Source organism: Anopheles gambiae, chromosome 3 (assembly GCF_943734735.2).
Source record: "Anopheles gambiae chromosome 3, idAnoGambNW_F1_1, whole genome shotgun sequence".
NCBI lineage: Eukaryota > Metazoa > Arthropoda > Insecta > Diptera > Culicidae > Anopheles > Anopheles gambiae.
Genome location: NC_064602.1, coordinates 23,506,768 through 23,526,749, shown reverse-complemented (window position 1 = coordinate 23,526,749; position 19,982 = coordinate 23,506,768). Strand labels below are relative to the sequence as shown.

General features: G+C 43.9%; 1 protein-coding gene across 1 annotated transcript in view; it reads left to right on the top strand.

The window, feature by feature from the left end:
• The first annotated feature begins 2,775 nt into the window (after positions 1–2,775).
• Positions 2,776–19,982, top strand: part of LOC1279983 (zinc finger protein 236) — a 70,945-nt gene continuing 53,738 nt past the window's right edge. Inside the window, exon 1 of the mRNA XM_061658471.1 lies at positions 2,776–2,904. The gene's annotated coding sequence lies outside the window, so the exon portion shown is untranslated. The remainder of the gene's footprint in view (positions 2,905–19,982) is intronic.

The following is a 19,982-nucleotide window of genomic DNA, read 5'->3' as shown; positions in this document are numbered from 1 at the left end:
GGTGCGATGAAAGAAAGGAAATTCTTTTCCCCTCCAGGGACGTCATGCGAGCGGGTCGGTATGTTCCTGGCGTTCTTTTTTTTTCTTCCACCCCTTGTCTTCGTGCACTCGTTTCTTGAAAGGCAAATCGACGGGCCAAATTCCTCACCCTGCGGGTGTATGTGCATGGCGGGTGGTGGGTGAGCAACTGTTCGATTGCGACAACCGGTCATGCGATAAGCAGCAGCAGGCAAGGGTAAATCGTAACCAGCCGCTCAGCGCCCAAAGACAACGGGCCCAAAATGCGGCACCACGAATCTGGTGAAAACTGAACATAAAACAAACAAAAAAGATGTATGCCAAAAGCTCGTCCGGCCTGGAATGTGTAGCGCTGTCCACGCTGGATTGCTACGAGAATGTACCTAAAATGATTCAAATACCTGTACAAACTGTGACATGTAGCTTTTTTGTTGTTGTTGTTGTTAAAGGTAGAAAGATTTACGCTACGATGTCATGTAATTGGAGGAAACGTTTCGAAAGAATTCTTCTGTTTGGAGTAACAGACTCCGCGGTCGTATGAATCCTTAAACAGGCTTTATCCATCAAACAGAACAAACTAAACCGACCTTGCTAAGACAGAGATAGTAAAGATGCACTTAAAATGAACAAGCCACTCTTAACATTCTTCATCACCTCAAAATAATGCTCAAAATATGTTCACTAGTCTATGGACTAATTTTGAGAAATTTCCATTCAATTGATAGTAAATGAATGATGTAATTTTGCAATATAACTTTGATTAACACCCAACTTCATATTTGAAAACGTTAAATATTTAACCGTCATACATCAATTGCAGCAAATAAATTCAATTATCACTCGTTTATGCCCAAAACGCAAACTCAAAATGGTGCAGCGCTGCTTGCTGTAAATGGTGCAAATCGATCACAAAACTGACGCTGGCTAATTATCATACACCCTTTTTCCTCCCCTCTTTATGTGCTCCTTCAAAAGCCACGCTGTAGCCCTAAACGCACCGAAATGCTTATGCCCATAAACACCTTTGTCGGGGTGCGTTGTCGGCAAGCAACAATCAGCGATCGGTTTAATCGCTTACTAAAGACCAGATAGTGCACATAAATAATGCCCCGAGCGAGCAGGCAACTTGCACCGACGCCGGCCGCGCACTCGATACCGCAAACGTGTTTCGGAGCCATTTTTCGCTGTTGCTTTCTTTATGTTTGGTTTATGTTCTTGTTGTTGTGCTTTAATGCAGCTGGTGCGTTACTTTTGAAGTGTTTCGTACTTAATGTGTCTGCTGCCGTCTGTGCTTCCATAGCGAATTTGTTGCACAATTATAAGTAATGAAACCTACCTTGTTTTTTGTGGATAATTTATTGTTGAAATAATAGCATCAATGATGAAATTTAATGATAATAACTGATGATAACTGATAATCAATTATTGTACTAATTTTCATATCGAAAATGCTATTGATATTTATATGTCGCTACATTTTTACAAATTTCCTTCCACTACAATCTTTCGTGCTGTCTTATGGAACGAAAATGGAATAAAGTGGTTTTGAAAAATCAATGTTTTTATCTGTAATGTTGCTCTTATATCCGCCGCCTTTACCGAAGCTTTCGTCATCGCTGAAGACATCTTGGACGAAAATGTGAAGAAAATTGAAAAATTGAAAACGATAAACGCTGTGCCAAGCATGCGCAATGCCACCAAATTCAATCTTCCGAGACAACATTGACGAGATGTTCGGCTGTGGGTTGACTTGAAATGATTTTCATTCGTCACTCTTGGGTTTCGAAATGGTAGATGGTAGATTGATCCCATATCGTGCTTTATGATGAATTAAAATGTACGATTTAGTTTAGATAAAATTCGTATAATCTCTATTCATATTTTATATTATTTTTTATTGTTATTATTGTATTTTATCTCATAGATTGACTTCAAACATTAGAATTATATTAGCTGTTGATCCTATCTGTAGGTCCGAATTAAAACTCCATCTAACAGAGAATTAAGGCAGTACAAAACCACTACTAGAATCTATCCATAGACTGCCGAGCGCAAGATTGCGATGCATTGCTTCAGTTGTGTGATTCACTACCAGCAGAGCGGCCAGTACAGCTATGTGCTTGACAACCTTATTCACACCACAGAAAAAAAGAGTAGAAACTGCCCTTATGTATGTGTGGCAGAGCTCGTGTAAAGCAACAAAAAAATACAAACTTGTACCAGATTCGTCTCAGAACGTCGACCGAAAGTGCTGTCACCCGAAGACGTTCCAACGGCCAACGATTATTTTTTGCATTTCTTGATTGACGCGTTCAATTGTAGTTGTACAGTTTCTAGCTCTTATTTTCTCCCTTCTCCAAAAAACTAAAAACCATATTTATGCTGTAGACAGATTTGATTTTAGCGTACCATACAACAGCCTCTTGCAGCGATGATTCAAATAAAACAACCTAATCGCATCGAATGGAGGCATATTAAGTTAATACTTTTCTCCATGTTATTCCCCTTGAAAATATACAAAAACAACAAATAAAAGATGATATAAAATAAAGCAAAATTTCTTCTAATGGTTAATATACTTCCGCTAACCACTGCCGTCAAACAAATACTGCACCATTTTTAGGGCAATCAGCTGAGATGCTTCCCCTCGCCATCGTGCAACTCACGATGGCACTCACACCGTACGCAAGCTCGCACAACCACACACACACACGGACACGCGCTGCTCAGCCAGTGCGCACTCATTTTTGACAGTTCCTATTCCGGCGTCGTGTTTGTGCGGTGCAAGCTCCGTACGTTACGGGTGAAAAAGTGAAGTGTAGCATGGTTACAGTGCTTTTCGTTTGTTAAATTGTGCATCTACTCGTTGAAGAACAACAGCGTAAGGTAAGGAAACCATTCGACAAACAATAGAACACAGCGAAACCGCGCTCCGGGTGGTTTGTTTTGGCCCCAGTGTGGCAACTGTATGGGCAATGTTTTTGCATACATTTTACACACAAAACGAGGTTCTTTGTGTTGTACTCCATTTCTCCCGTGCGTAGTACTGTTTGGTGAACACATTGAAATGTGAGAAACATTGTAAATCAATTGAATTTGTTTAGGAAAAGCATATTCCTGCTGGCTGGCGGTAGCTGCACCAGAATCAAAACAATGGGAGCCGTCGGTCGGAAGACGGGTGTGTGTGTGTGTTTGTGCTGTCATGCAACGTACGCGCCGGCTAGATTGATGTAGTTGTGAGTGATACGTGCACAGCAGTGACACTCACGCTTGATTGTACCGCCCTTTTTAAAGGTGTGGCCTGGGCCAATCGCACCTCTGCGCTCGCTCTGTCCTGCCAAAACCGGCATGTTTGTGGCGGGGGAAATGATTGATGACGGACGTCTTTGACGTGTGTTTTCTTAGCAGCGCTTTTACCGGCCTTTTACTACCGTCTCTTTGCCTATATTTGGTTTATTACTTTAATTTGTATCTTCTCCAAGCGTCGTTCCACCTGCAATGCGATACCTATTAGCAGCAAATTAAACCCACAGTGCATGGTTCAAATATGGCCATATGTGTGCCTCCAAAGTGGCTCGTTTGCTTCTCTCTCTCTCCCCCCTCGAAACTTTATTACCCTGACCTTCAAGCGCGCACACTCTTAAAGCGAAGTAGCATCGTTAGCACAAGGGGCGAAGGCATAAAACTTTAAGCTTGCCGCCGCCGTTTTCACGCAACCCGGGCACGAACCGGACGAAAAGGCCAGACAGCGAGTCAAAACCTGCCGCACGAACTTGCACGCACCGCCGTAATGGCCATAAAATCTCCGCTCCCGCTTAACGCAAAGCAAGCGCTGGAAAATCCTCTGCCCGCACCGCGTCACCGAAGGCAACATGGGTTGGCGGGATACCGCAAGGGCAAAGGGGACGGCATCCCAGGGCTTTGTGGGCATGGGGAATGAAAAAATCATTACGCGTGCAATAAAACATTCTAATGTTGTTCGGCCGACAAACGGTGGAGGCCAAAAGGCTACGCCCGGTGTGTGTGTATCCGTGCGTGTGTGTATGGATTTTCCTTCCTTTCATTTTCTTCCCCCCCCCCCCCCTCCCACCACGAAACAAGGCTCGTCTGGGGAGGCGGCGTGGAAAATAGCGTCGACGGTTGTGGTGTCGGCCTGTTGCCGAAAATTTCCAATCTTCCCCGGGGCGGGAAGGGGAGGATGTGTGGATAGGATGTTTGGTTGCATGCCACGGGGAAGGTCAACCACTCTTTTTGCGTGTATGTGTGTGTGTGTGTGAGTTTCAGTTGTTGCGTCTTTGGGAAGGAAACCGAGGAAGTAGATACAAAGGAAAGAAATAAGCCCATAAAAACATAACTGCGCCGTTGGCCTTGAAATATCGATTGACACCAGGACCGGCCGGCCCGTCGTTCTTCTTTTTTACGACCCTACCCAAGCCCCGGGTTACGTCACAATAACGTGTGTTTGGCTCAAGCGTCGCACACAAGCGTCTAATGCTCGGGAGAGAGAGAGAGAGAGAGGGCGCGCGCCTTGCACACAAACAATCGTTTCTTGTTTCCCAAACGCTGAGCGCTGCTTTAAAGATGCTTTAAAGACCTTAAGAATGGCCTTGGAAGAGAAAGCGACCGAATGTAGGTGAGGCAAACGGCATTGCGGAATAGCAAAAAAGTGTGTGTGTGTGCACAAGATGCAACAATGCACAAATAGGCACATAAAAGAATTGAACCGTTTATTTACAGTTTACAGTGTCTAGTTTTGTTAAGGTGAAACTGTTTCGTTTAAATCATTTTATGATTGTTTTTGAATAATGAGGTACGCATAAAGCAACATTTTATGGTTTCATGTCGTGACATGTATCCTTTTTCATGACTTTTCCATTAAATTTTACTTATATTTGTTTTTATCTATGAGACAGATCGTTTAAGAGCAGTAAACGGAAAACGAGTGACAAAGAACATGACGAGAATGTTTACCCATGCTCAAACTGATTCACAAGCACTTCGTATTCTTGGACGTGTCTGGCGATTGCAGCCAGAGCGATCACATCTCATAAATCATTCAAATGTAGAGTAGACTTCGGTTGCCTCGGTGAAGATGCTTCCGTTCCGCATGCATTTACATGATGGAAAATCCATTAAGCATTAAGGGAACAAATCGATTGGTATCAAATCGATTGCCAGATACCCGTTTGAATGTGCAAGACTGAAGTGGAGACTTGTGGAAGATTTGTGTGTGTGTTTTAAAGGCGAAACTATGATTTGGATTTATTGCGGTGGTTGAATTATTAGGTGGCTTGTGATTTAAAGCCTTGTTGACACATTGAAGCGATGGTTAAGAGTAATTTTAATGGCTAATATAATAAACAGCAGAATGTAACGATAAAAAGGCTAAATTCTCTAATAAGTCTGGTGGTTAAAAAGGCATTAAATTGTACGTTCAATTCATGTTCGTTGTTTGATTCTTTTTCAAAGTTTTAATTCATTGATTTGGCTTTGAATTTTACAATCAAAAAACCAACTAAAACTATATTTAGAATACTTGATTGTACCCCCGATCATGCTAGCAGTCAGTGGAAATTTTCTCATTTATAATTAAGATTAATGTTTGGTCCATCATCACAACATTTCCTTCGGTTCGAACGAACTCCAATGCGAATCCGGTCGGCGAATTCGCTAATGGGAGAGTGAAATCATTTTAATTCATTGACGAACAACTTCTACATTCTCCCTGGGAGATATCGGCCTGGCCAAGACTACAGCTCCACCTCAACTCGAGTAGCTTGTTTTTCAAACCGTTCGGGGGTTTCGCATAGACACATACACAATTAATCACCATAGCATCAGCAGGAAATCGAATATTTGCATAATGACACAAAAGTGAGACGTGTTTGTATCGAATTGGGAGGCATAAATATTGACCATAATTTACGATCGCTATCGCTAAATAGCAAAATAGCGGTCATGCTCGAAAGGGGAACGTTTTTGAGGAGTCTACTACTACTTTAATTAATGGGACGACTGCTAAAAATGTATTTAAAAAGTCTAAAATCATAAAAAAGAAAAGTCGCCGTTTAACGAGCAAAGAAGTCTATCATTTTATATGAAATAAAAGACAATTTTAATATTAAAGACTACCAATGACCCGCTTAAAATAGTCGTGCAGGTAAAATATACACATTCAAGCGAACGGAACCTCCAACACCTGCCATCCAACCACACTGATTTGAAACACGCATCAATACCGTCGTAAAACATGTGCCACTCTGTCAGCATAATTTTGCACCGTTGCCAACACAAAAAAACTAACTCCAATCCTCCCGGTAGCCCGACCGACCGACCGACCGCTTCCTTCCTAAACTTGATTGCTTTTTGAATCTTTTCCTTTTCGCACCCTCCCCCTTCCGGACACCCCCAAACACGCACCAAATTACGATTGCCTTCCGTCAACCCCACGGTCACGGCTATGAACAGCGTGTGTCGTGGATGTGGATTTTAGGTTTGTATCTACTCTTTCCCCGATATCTCTCCCCGCCCAGCGTGTCTGTTCCCGTTTTTATTCCTCATCTCTTTTCCTTGACACGACTTTGAGTGTTTTTCTGGCATCTTTTAAACCGAAATCGAAGCGCAAAATTCAAAAACTAACGCTCCCGGGCCGCTTGCAGGATGGAGGGGGACAAAATATCAATAACACAATGAAAGAAAAACCATAAATTATGAAGATTTATACTTAACTCAATCTATTCATTCCATTTCATTTTCTTAATGAATGATTTATATGCAACGAAACAAAACAGGCACACACTCACGGTGGTAGGAGCAAAGGGAAACTGAGAAGGGAAAGGCAGAGAGAGAAAGGAGAGAGAGAGAGAGAAAGAAGCATAGCAAACAGCACCCTCCAGTACCAAAGACACCGACCGGCATCCGCATGAAAGGGCGACGCAGCCGGCCGATTTTGCTTTATGTGGCCATGCCCAGCATCCAAGACGGGCATTGCTGGAAACGATCAACAGCTATGACGGCCATCGATGACGGCTTCGAAGATGGGTTTGTCGATGAGGGCCTTATGTCCCTTAACGATCAAAAAAACCGGATCGTGGGAGGCTTTGGTCGGTCGTGAAATGCACCAACGGAATAGAGCAAATGCGGGTTCACAGCTTCCACAAAGAAGCGGCGGCTTCCGCCATTGAGCGTGCATTAGATTGGTGCAAGATTTATACGCTTCGCTTTGGACGATCTCACCCACTCAACTCGGAGGGAAGGGAAAGAAGCTCTGATTGAAAGGCACTGCACAAGTGGTTCACTTGAGCGGGGAAGCCATTCATCAAATCGCAGACATATTTGGTAAACTCCTCCTCAACTATTAAGCTGGTATCTGGCATTTTGTTTCGACCGGATTGAAGGGATTTGTTAATGTTTTTTTATAGAGAAAGTTGTAAATTTCTTAAGCATGTTTCATTTTTTATACTTTTGAATGGGGTATAATTAATTTGAATAACAAATGTCTCGAGTAGTGCTTTGTTTAGTTGTAATATAGCCACTATAAGTCTTCGAATTGCTCTCTTTCATTGTTTGATGTCATTTAATGAAGAATAATGTTACTTTTAAATTTACAGATTTTTGCAGATATTTCTTGTGTGAAATTTAATTAAAAAACAACATCTAATTCTCAAAAAGCTATTAATATTGGCTTTCTTATTAACATCACCACATTTGCCAGCAATCACAGCGCTCACAGGGTGATAATTTATTAACCTCCTCCGAATGGTGTAATCTGTCTTGGGAAATAGCGTCCGATACCTTACCAGTAACCAGTATCCAACATATGTGTGGAATGTTGAATAATTACATTCTCCCCTCACCAAAAAGCGCCCGCGATCGACCGATTGAAGCCTCGCGGATCGTGATGATCGCTGTGTGGAACACATTCGCTGCAATCGCACAATCGCGCACCACAAACGAGCTGTCGGCCGGTGTATGATTTGTGTCTGTCGACCACAAACAACAACCAAAAACCCAAACCCAAAACATACCAAACATCCAAATCAAAAACCATATTTTTGTCGATCGGGGGCCCTCGGCGAGTGAGAAGCATTTTTTTTTTTACTCCACAAAAATCCACTTCTCCAAAATAAATGAGATTCAAAGCAAAATGTAACACACACGCACACAGAAAGAGAGGTAGAGATGTGATGCGGGATGCGATAAACAAATGCTCTCGAAGGCTTCATAAACCATAAAATTGGGGAGTTTGCTTATAATGAAAATGCGTAACCTGATCGGAAATTAGTCAAACAACGCTGCCACGATTTTTATCGAACGAGCGCGAAGAAGGCAGGCCGGAAAAGACACATTCCGCGTCCGCATCTTTGCGCTCGTTTGGGCCTGTTCAATCTAAAGGCCCGGGCGCCAATACCTGTTCCCCGTTGGTGGATCGATCATTGAACGCTTCGTATCATTCTTACCCTGTGATCGAACCTTTAGGAGGTTTTATATTTATCGGCAGTTCTTTTAATTCGTTTCTCCCCCCCCCCCCCCCCCGCTTCGCCTTCTTTTTCCCCCCGTTCCAAAGATCAACTCTCGGCGGCAGCGCATGAATATGGGATTCTTCATTCCAATTTGATGGTTTTTAATCCAATAACACTAAAATATCAAGCTCAGGAATCCCGATGCCATAACTCACTGTCATAAATTGTTATGAATGTGGCACACCTTCGCCCTCCCCCCTGCGCACCTGTCCACGCCGGTTTGTCGTTAGCGTCTTTCCACGCCACAGGACCAGTTCACCTAAAATGGATCAATCCCGCCATCGCCACCGAGGGACACATACAGTTTGCCGCGGTAATGCAGTGTGTCTCTGTGTGTTTGTGGGTCTGTGTGTGTGTGCTAGCACTGGTGTTTGAGAATATTATCGTCGGAAATTAAAAGCTCGTAAAACTTTTACGATGCTTAATTTTCCCTCCGCGTATCGCCTGTCGCTTCCTTTTGGTGCCTTTCGGTGCGTTCGGAATGGTCCGGGCGGTTCTGCGGTTCTGGCCACGGTGCTGTACCAAACGGTTCTTCCACGGTTCGGTCGCTTCCGCTTTTTCATCAACGATCGTCCCGTCATCGAAAGGGACGGGGACGGGGGGGGGACGTCCAATCGCGCACTCATAAAGGTTTCCATTCCATTCCGACGGTCGTTATCTGGCGGTCGTCCGGTAATGTGACAATCCCATTTTCAGCGACAGGACAGGTTAGCGCATCCTGACGTCGATGGGAGCCACCTGAAGGCCTGGTGGCCTGGACGCTTAACGAACCGCACCGAAAGCTGGGTAGCACGTTTGATGAAGAAACAATTTTAAAAAACGCAAAGGTGGTACGCATACAGCAGCAAATACTGATGCAGGTATCGGACAGGGCGGGCTTATTACAATGTCGGGAAAAATGATGCTTTAAAAGTGCAAAGGAATAGCTAGGTGACATCTGCATTACAAGCGTTACAATCATTTCTGATAAATAATATGTAAGTGAAAGCTTAAAGAAGTAATAGAAGTTAAATAAGGAACCTCTCAAAAAGTATTTCGTAAAAAGTACTCCTACTGAATAACTTGACTTGTTGGACGATTTTCATTAAATGTATCGTTAACAGAGAAACTATATGGTGACTGGTGCCGATGAATGGACTAGCGCCGAATACTTTATTATTCATAGCAAGGTGAGGATAACGAAATGCTATAGACATAGAAACACTTCTCAAAGATTGTGAATTGACATGGAATGGATTGATTGAGAACCAATTCAATATTTCTTTTGCTATCAACTATTGTGAAGGTTATTGCTAATATTTGTTAATGATCATTTCACAAGCTCGGTACACTGGATGTTCCACTGTGTACTGTAGAATTACATAATCCCTTCAATTTACAGGATTCCTTTGTAATAGAATGTCGAATAGTAACAATTTCCTGTCAGAAAAATTAAAGACCTCGTATGGTTAAGCTCGAGAAACTGCTTCGTAATATGAAGAGTAGAATCACATAAATATATACAGTGTAGTGCCGTTTGTCCGGGTACCTTTTATCCGGCCATCCGTTTATTCGTGCTGTTACGAAATGACACTTTAATACAAAGGTGACATTGCGTTCTGAGGAGGATATTTAAAAAATCGGTTATCAAAGCACATGGACATAAAAAAAAACAATATAATTCATAGCAATTTTCAAATATTCTCATTGGAAAAACATGTAGTTAATAAAAACTGGGTATTTTTTGTCAAAACCGGGCGAGGTCAAGTCCCGATGAACCCGGATAATCGGCGCTCCACTGTATATGTACATATAAATTCATTTTAGCATGAGCTACTATAAGTCTGTCCTTAAAACATGCAATCCTTTTAATTTGACGTTTCATTGAGCGATATTGTGAAATAATTGGAAAAACATGGAAAACTCATGGAAATTAAGATCTGAAAAAAATATTTCATACACCTTTTTAAAAGCTGGAAGCAAAAATAGGGAGAAGTAGATTTTTAAAAGCTATTTATTCAAACATTTTTAGTGGCTTTTTTCATCTTTGTTCATTGGACATTGCACTTCTACCTTCTTAAAAACTACGATATAACACATAAAACCAAAATCTTCATAAATGGTAAATTGATTCATATAGAGCAATTAGTTCTAGCAGCCTTTTACACAATCTTGCTCCTTGTACCTTAAATCGAGTGTCCATTTTTCACCTCTTACAAATGCTTCCCCACACCTCCTGCTGTTTCACCTCAAACACTAAGCGGTACAGATTCTTTTCCCTTTTACTGCAAGATGTAAATGCAGCTCGTTTTGCTCCACTTTGCAACCGGCCATTGTGTGCACCAACGTGTGCACCCTGTCCAAGACGCACATAAAAACGGTCCGCCCCAGTAAACAATTTACCCAACAACCCAACCCCGAACTGGCCCGAAGATGTCGAATTAAGATAGGACCTAATGTTGGTATTTATTAAAACGTTTATTAACAATTTATTTCGCTAAATTATGATATCATTTAAGTGTTAAATCATTTTATTGCATCCAATTATGCATCCGCACCGGTAGCGTACCCAATACGGCGTCTCCCGATCCCACCCCCCTTATTCACCTTTCATCCAGAGCAAAACACTGTCGTCCAGGCAGGCGTGCTATTGAGAATTGGCAAACGGCATTACCACGGTGGTGCCAGAAAACCGAATAGGTGGTGAATGCTTCAGGGCACCACCACGGCCCGAGCTGGCAAACAGTGTGTGTGTGTGTGTGTGTGAGTGTGCTGCAAACTGCTTTCGTTCTGTGGGATTGGGATTTGCGGCACGGATTAATTCTCCTTCCGAAGGTGCAACACCAACAACGGATTGCTTAAGCATTATTTTTACCGTCGATTCAGCCGCGACACCCGCGTGTCTCCTGATAATGTTACCGGGCACGTTCCGGCAGGCACTCTTCACCGTGCCGCACAAAAGGCACCAACAAACCCCGAAAACATAATGGTTCCTCGCTGCTTCTGTGTACCTCGGCCCGGCAAGGTAGAGAAAGAGCAGTTAAGCTTGCGCTTTTTCCAACAACAAAAAAGCATACAAAGCCAACCGAAAAGGAGCGCCGAGACTTGGGGCCGCTAATGTTTGCGGCCAGTGCCGGTGCTGAGGTCGTGGATGCAAAAGGAGCGAATATTTTTGCGAATTATTGATAACACGGACCATAACGGAACCAGAAACCTGATACACTTGAATTAAAAACGAGCTCATAACCCCACAAGCACGCTGTGAGGTGTAAGAGATTCGGTGCAATGATAAAATTTCATTCTCCGCTCAGTTGTTGCGTTGGTTGGCCGATTCCCGAGGTGTAATTAGTTGCGAACGGGCCGGGGCAAGGGATGTATGCATTCCAGGGCAGCGGACGGTATAAGACGGTTTTGTCTAATATGTTTTCGATTCGGTCACGTTGACCGGAACGCTCGAGGGAAGGCGATCGAGAGTAGTTTTTCGATAGCGAAACAGTTTACATGCCGTTTTAGTGCAGGCAATCTAATACAATCGATCTCTCGCTCGAAATGGTCAAGCAGGAAATGCAATACGCTTTCTCCCTTTCTGTCCCTCCGTTTGGGGGGAGGGTCTTGCGTAGGGTGAGAGTTATAAAAAATACAACAAAGTTAAGCCGTATGAACATTGACCACGATCCAGCACCGAACAGCTTAGGGCCAGGGACACGGTAAAAGTATTTAACATGTTTTAGAAGATAGGTATCTATAGAATGAGAATAAAATATTACCATCAAATACCCGTGCACCGTGCCGTTCGTTCGTGCTGACCCATGGCAAACGTTCGCGCAGGATTAAAAACCCACCGAAACATGGGAGAAAGGTAAAAATTCTCCCTAAAAAAAAAGGTGGAAAGAAAGTTCCAGCACACACCTAAAGCCTGTACATCTCAATAGACAAAAAAACGGGCGACCTCTGTGATGATTTATACCATTTTAAACGTAATCATCCATTCCAGCTTTCGACGTCAGGCTCGATTGGCTTGAGCGCAGTAATAATTACATGACTTCGGGCTTTGAGCTGGGCAATGGGAATGGGAAACACAGGATGTAGCGCTTCGTGTGTAAGAAGAAAGAACGAGCGATGATGTCCCGCATGCCACGCACTAAACAGCATCACAGTCTTTCATCATGCATCATGACGCCACACCGCGCTGGTACACGATGATTTACAACCAGCAGAAAGGCAGACCAAAAGTAGGAAAGAAAGAAACTTTCTAGCTTAGAATGAAGATGTTGCATGTTCTGTAGGGAAAAAATGAGGATATATGTGTGTTAAGGATGTTGGAATTTGAAGAATGATTGCTTTCTTGATAGTGCCTCCCTCCGCAACAGGACGCACGAAAGGTGTTTTTTATCCAGTTTCCTGTTCCTTTTTATGTTGTTAAGCTGAAAGAAACACACATGCTAGTAGGTACGTCAAAAAGAGAGCTGAACTATTTCGTGTATTTTGTGCCATGAAATGCATTCGATTGGTTCACATATTTGTAAAACACTCTTCTTCCGCGTTTTGGTAAAGTTGCCCTCCTGTCATTCTTCACAATATGATCCGATCTTTCGTTCAACGTCATCGCCGACCGATGCAGGCCATAAACATGGCCGGTGCGATAGATATACCATTTCTTCATTTTCAATCTTAATGGTCTCGGGGCTTGATTTACGTTCCAATTATTGCCGATGTCATTCATTCCCGTCCAGTTTCTGGTGTGATTTGTTTTGCTCCATCGGCTCAAAGCTGATAGCATTCCATCTGCTTCGCCTCTTTCGACCTTCAAAGATGAGAAGAATGTGTCTGTATGTTTTTTGTTGTTTAAGTTTGATGGTCTCCACTCGCGACAAAACAAAATCATTCACCCATACGTGGCCAAGTTATGAAAGCAGCATCGCGCGTCACCCGATCAGGGTGTCTATAAATCAATCCTGGGGGTAGGCAGATTTTGATTGGTTTTATGGGACCGCACCGGGCCCCGCGGGAAGTGACCTTTCGGATCGATCAAATCCATAGTTTATAGCTTCATATTTGGACCTGTTTATTATCGAGCACGGCTTGTATCGTTCCGGCATGGAGACGGACGAAGATATGTGTGTGTGTGTCTTTGTTGTATTTCCTTGACACAAAGTATTAAAATTATAGTGACAAGTGTGTGTGCTTGCAAAAGATTACACTTATTGGGCCAACATGTGAGAAAGCGATCATTAAAGTTGGTTCTGATGACGATAACACAAAAAAACCCTCTTTGTTTTAAAACTTTCATAACTTTAATACTTTCAACTAAAAGACATTTTTTGTCTCTCTTTCATTTCTCCTTTTGCGTTACAATTCAAGCAGTGTTAAACACAAGTCACACGCGCCAGCTCATGAATGGTGAAAGATAAACATCATAAAACATTTTATTGCTTGTACTGTTTTATGGCTATGGTTTGATGCATTTTTTGCTCTTTGTTTCTCATACCTTTTCTCCCCCTGAGGGGCGAGAGAGAGAGAGAGAGAGAGACAGAGAGAGAGAGAGTTCCAATAATGCTCCTTATACGACGCACCAAAATACGGCCTCCCTCCTCGTGCAACCATTAAAACTGTATCCTCGAAAAAGAAACACACACTTGTATGATGATTTTACGGTAAGCGTTCCGTAAGCAGAACCTCCCGAAGCAGGAATAAAATTCTCTCCCCCTCCTCCCCCCCCCCCCCCCTCCACCCAAAGACGGGAAAGAGCAAGAAGGGATTCCCAGTTTTATGACTTTCGATCAAAAACACCTTTCCTGGTCGGCTGGTCGCCTAATTTATTCATCCTTGGCTCTTTGTGTGATTTCAAAAGTGCCAACTTTTGTTTTCCCACTTCCACCGGCCGCCCTCACCATCGTGACAACTGTTCCATAAATTTTCTTTATCGATCCGATACGTCTTTAAGTAGCATTTTTTCGTAGGTCATCAATCGATCGATGGACCTTTTTATCAAGTGTGAAGCAGTTTTTAAGCGCTTGCCACGGTCGCGTCGTAAAACGGCTAAAAGGACGCCATACTACCAAACAACAAACGATATAAAAACACACACCTGCTAGCGTTGTATACACGATACAGGAGCAACGCTTAGTATGGCTTCAAATATTAACAAGAAAAATATGGTTTATACACTGAATTTGCTAGCGAAGAAATGTACACCGAATTCGTGCGCCTTGTACGAGCAGGCAAACAACAAAGGATCGTAAAATTTAATTGCTAAAATAAATGCTTCTAATTTTATTATCGTCACGTACGTCTCGTTAACCGTATCGCAGAGTAAAAGGCAGAGCAGGAACTGCGCTTCATGTGTGATTCGTGTGTGTATTTTACAAAATTCATTAAATTTTATTATTATTAAGAGTTTGAATGAATTTCCATTTAAATCACAACCTTTGTCTGTAATTCGGTCTGTTTGATTGATAAGTTCAGTGCGCTCGCCTTGAACTCACCAGCCGTTTTGGTACGCTAATCTCAAGCAAGGATATTACTATGCATGTGCCCATCTATCAACCGATTCAAGCGAGACGACAACAATCGCTAAGACATCTACTGTGCTTCGCCCTCGGCGCCGATCTCATCATGCCGCCGGGTTAACTTGCGAGCCATTAATACATTATAGCTAATTTTCTTACAAAAACAAAGACACCGCCAAGATTAAGTTCCCGGCGCAATTTCCCGCCCATGACGCCCCATTGAAATGATGCCAATGAAGTGAAGGGTCCTTGCACCCCCAATGCTACTTGTGTGACATGACCTGGTTTGGGTGTAGCAATGATGCTGAAACCGTATCACAGCAAAATGGGTAGATGCGAGAGCGAGAGAGAGAGAGTAGTAGTAGTAGATCACTTCCATCGAGACTACAGATATGATACTTTTATGTAAATACGAAGCACAGTCCCTACTTTACCCCTTCTGCGAACGTTCGATGACATTGCTTTATTTAACGCTGGCGAGTAACGCCGAAACGACTGACTCGTAGCGCTCGGAAATGTGCTCGGAATGATAATGGTGGAATCAGGAAAATTTAATTTACTGAATGAAAATCAATACCTCTCTGCTACGATTCCCCCGGACGTCTGTTGACGTGGGACTGTGGGTGTTGGGGTAGAAATTATGTACCTTTGTATTCTTGTTGGAGCAAGAATACAAAACAAAAAAACAACAGCTCGCTAGCAACTAAATTTGACCAAAGAGACACAAAGAAAAGGGTGATTTAACTTAAACTCGATGGAAATCGCTTTTCTTTACGGTCTATTAAGCTCTTCGGTTCCTTTTTTTATTTGCGCTGCGATGGCATTTTCATTACTTACGTTATGTTTTAATATATAAAATGGGATAATAATGCTTAGTGTTGATTTCTTCATGGAGTTTTTGTTAAATTCTCAACAATGTTTGATAGTATTATAGTAATTCAAATCTAAAGCTACTGTAAACATAGTGGAAAACCTTCTATTTCCTTCGAAATTTGGTTGTTATTGCTTAAATTTCATACAATGTTTCCGTAATTAAACTCTCACTGCCACTCAATCATTGATAAACATCATATTAATACGCACATATCTTGACTTATCAATCGTTTTTCGCTACATTCCTCTCTCTCTCTCTTTCTCTTTCACAAAAAACACCCAAACCGTACAGCGTCATTTAATTTTTCATCTTTCATGCCCCTATCATTCCCCGGAAGCAATTCCCTAAACCGCCCGGGTTGTTCAGTTTCGTCAGCCATCCCCCGTCGTCAGGCCAGCATTTCGTCATTTCCATCGCAGACACACACACCAATACCACGGCAAAAGGACGGTCACGGCTTGGGACGGCTTGCAAGGACCAAACCACCATGGCCGTAACAACACATCTACCATCGCAGTGCTGTGTGTCGTGCGCCAAACAAGGACGGGTTGCTGGGACTTCCTTTTCACGGGGAAAACACGCATCACACAAACAGTCTCAATCGCAATCGTCATCCTTCGCTCATCATGTACAAGGCGTTTTTTTGCTCTCCTCCTCCTTCTCTTCTTATTTTGTGTGCTGTGTATATTGTACAAATCCCTCTTTTTTTTTTATTTGCCTTTGCTTGCACGCTTTCTTCTCGTGTGGTGCGCGGCTTCATCTTGCTTTCCCGCTTCATAGATAGCAGCTCTCTGTAGCTATCTTGTTTCGTCCTTCGCTGCGAACGATCTCTTTTCAAATTTAAAGAAGAAAAACACACACACAGTCACAGAGAGACAAACGAAGCTGTCTAGAATTGATGCTGTTTCGCTAGGCCAGTGCCATTTCGTCCTTGCTGGCAGATCCCTTCCATCATTCTTGCTCCCGGGGAAAGTTCTTGCGCTCGCAACTGCGACGGTTCGGTCCGTCACTCCACAACAGCTCACCGCCATCGTGGTGAGTGGTGTACAGCATCATCATCCCTTTCTCTAATCTCTCTGTCTCTCGCTCTCTCTCTCTCTCTCTCTCTCTCTCTCGAGCTTGTTCTCTTTCATTTACCCCGATAAAACGACGCGTCCCGGGCGCATATCAACATATCAACGTGACGAATGCCAGAAACGCTTCCATCTGGCGCTGCTGCTAGCCATTTTCCTTTTCTTTTTTTTTGCTTCCCTGTTTTTCTCACCCGCTCTCATCCTCTTTCATCCCCTATTTCGTTCACTCACTCGCGCTCGCCTCCCCTAAATCTTGCCAAAGGAATCTCTTCATCCCTCGGTGGGAATAAACGGTAAAGGTGATTTCAGTACAGCCTTCCCCGTTTGTCAACTTGGCAATGCGCGCTCATGTGTTTGTGCGAAAAGGCAACAAAAAAACAAGGCGGTACGAAGAAAGAAGACAGCAAAAGCCCCACACGGACGTGAAAAACGATGCCCTGTCACGATGGGTGGGCGAGAAAAGAGGGGGGGGGGGGGGGGGGGGGGGGGGGTTAGAAAAGTTTGGAGCGTAAACTAAAGCCCTGAACTGTTCCGTTTCCCCAGTGTTTTTTTCTTCTTCTTCTGTCACGTGCCTTCGGTCTCGAGTGGCACTTTCGAGCACAGTTTCGCCACAGTAGAGCGAATGGCGACAAATCCTGTCGGAACTTTGGAAACGCCGGAAGGCAGGCAGGCAGGGAACGTTTTATCCTTCTCGCTCTGATTTGTGCTTCCGGTGCGTTGAGCCACGGGACGGGCGAGTCGAGTTGGTGGATACCCGCATCAGCTTGCACTTGCCAAGATGGATTTGATGAGTAGCGCGTTTCGGTAACTTCTTTTGTCACACAAGAAAACCGACCGCTTTTTTTGGGATTTTGTGGGAACGAAGGGATGTGTGTGAAGAGCATCTCGCACGAACGGTTCGAACGGAGCAACTGCGCCATCCAGGACATTGCACTGCGGAGTGATGAACCAAACGCTTGGTGATGCCAAACCGACGAGGACGATGTCCTGACAATCTCTCGAAGGAGGTTTTTGTTGTGTGTCTGTCTGTGTGTGTGTGTATGTGTGTCGAAATTGGGATGGGTTTCGCAACGTCGTGCCACAAAAGCGAAACGTATTTGGGAAATAGGGAGGAAAAACTTTGCACTCACACATTCACCAGCAGCACACAGACACTCATACTTATGTCGTGGAGGCAAACATCGACCCATCAGATGAAATCTTTGCATTGCTGACGATGATAATGGTGATCATCGGGGTGTCTGCAGAGTGTAGCAAGGAAAAACTGCCATTAAGCTAGCTGTATACTACACGATGCCGGGTTTTTGGGTGGCAAAAAATGGGGACGGTTCATCCCAAAGCAGCACCGTCCAATCAGGTTTTTGCTGAGAAATGTTTGTGCAGAATGTCTGCAAAATTTTGGAGACATTTGCTCTCACAAATATCACAGAAACATTGTTTCGCTTTCAATATCTGATGTATCGCATTCTATTGAAGAGCCTGTTTTTGTTGGTTTGATTGAAATTCCGGAGCTCAATTGATAAACTCCATGACATTTTGTGAGCTGTCTATATCCCGAATACAGAAAGTTCATCCCAAAACAGTAAATCCTCTCCCAACAAAAAAAAAAGAAAGGACAAACAAATCTCGATTTAAAACAGTACACGGGAACATTATCATTTGCAAAATGTGATGCCCTAACCTTACCGAATGAAAATCGATCCACTCCTTCAAATCCCAGCGACCCGGGTGGATGGGAAGGTTGGGCCGGAGATTGAGACGCGAGCAGAGCAAATCCCAAAAACGTTGCAGAAGAAACAGCAGTCTTACCGACGGCAAATGGCAAACGAAAAACGGGAAGGACAGTGCCGGAGAGTGACGACAGGCAGGCAGGCAAGTAAGTTCCTCAAATGCGGAGTTTAAGCGGAGCTAGGAACGTGGCAAAGAAACCCGACCCGACACTTTGAGGGGTAAATAGTACATTTCGTCTATTTTCCGACATAATTCAAACTCCGAGACAGGCCGAACGTAATAAATCTGTCAGAAAATGGTCCCTTTCCGCACTCCGGCACCCCACCCCCCCCCCCCCCCCCCCCCCGTCCGAGTGGGTTCCGAGTGGTTCTTTCACATCGACCATCATTCACAGGGCTTCCTGTGGCCTTTGCTGTCAGGAAGAGAGAGAAAGAGAGAAAGAGTCCTCTCCGCCGACTCCTGCCGAGGACCTGCCCGGCTGGAACGATTTCCAGCATGGAGCCAAATGGCTGCCTACGTCAATACCATTCCATTTTTTTCCCGCCCAGCACTCGTTTTCCTCTCTTATCAACCGGAGGAACCCGTCAGTCCTGGGTACTTTCCTTCCCGTCCTCTCCTCCACCATCCACCGTGTGCATCCATCAGACCTAGCAATCCAGCATTGGCCAGGAGAGTTCTTTTCTCCCTGCTTCCTTTCCTGCTGCTTCTTTGCCGTCCTCCCCGTGGAGCACTTTTAAAGACGCTGTGTCTTTCAAAGTCGCGGAAAAGCTCACTTTCCGGCAGCCGTCCTCGCAGCAGCAGCAGCAGCCGGAATTGCATCACAGTTCACTGAACGCTTTTGTTATTAGACACATCAGTAAATTCTGTGCCACGCCGTGCCGCACTTGGCCACCGTGCGGTTTGATGCGAAATGTGTTTCAAATGTGTGTGTGTGTGTACGGTAACTTTGGTAAAAGGGAGTTGAAATGTACCACCATTCCAGGTTTTTCTTTCGGCTAAGACGCATAACCGATAGACGAGAAGAAGGTGGAGTGGGAAATAAAATTCTACCGTCCATCGGGATCTGCGGGGAGTTGCCCTTGCAATCGGGAGTTGAAATGGCATTGATAATGGCCCCCTCCTGGTCTGGAGGTTTAAGCAGCGAACGGAGCACCGTTGTTCGATTCTGGATTGGTTTGGTCGCATTCGTCCGCTCGAGGTTTCAAGGAGTGTGCTGATCCGGTTGATCGATTTATGCCGCTGCACTGGAGGAGGAAAACTTTCCATTCTTTTTCTC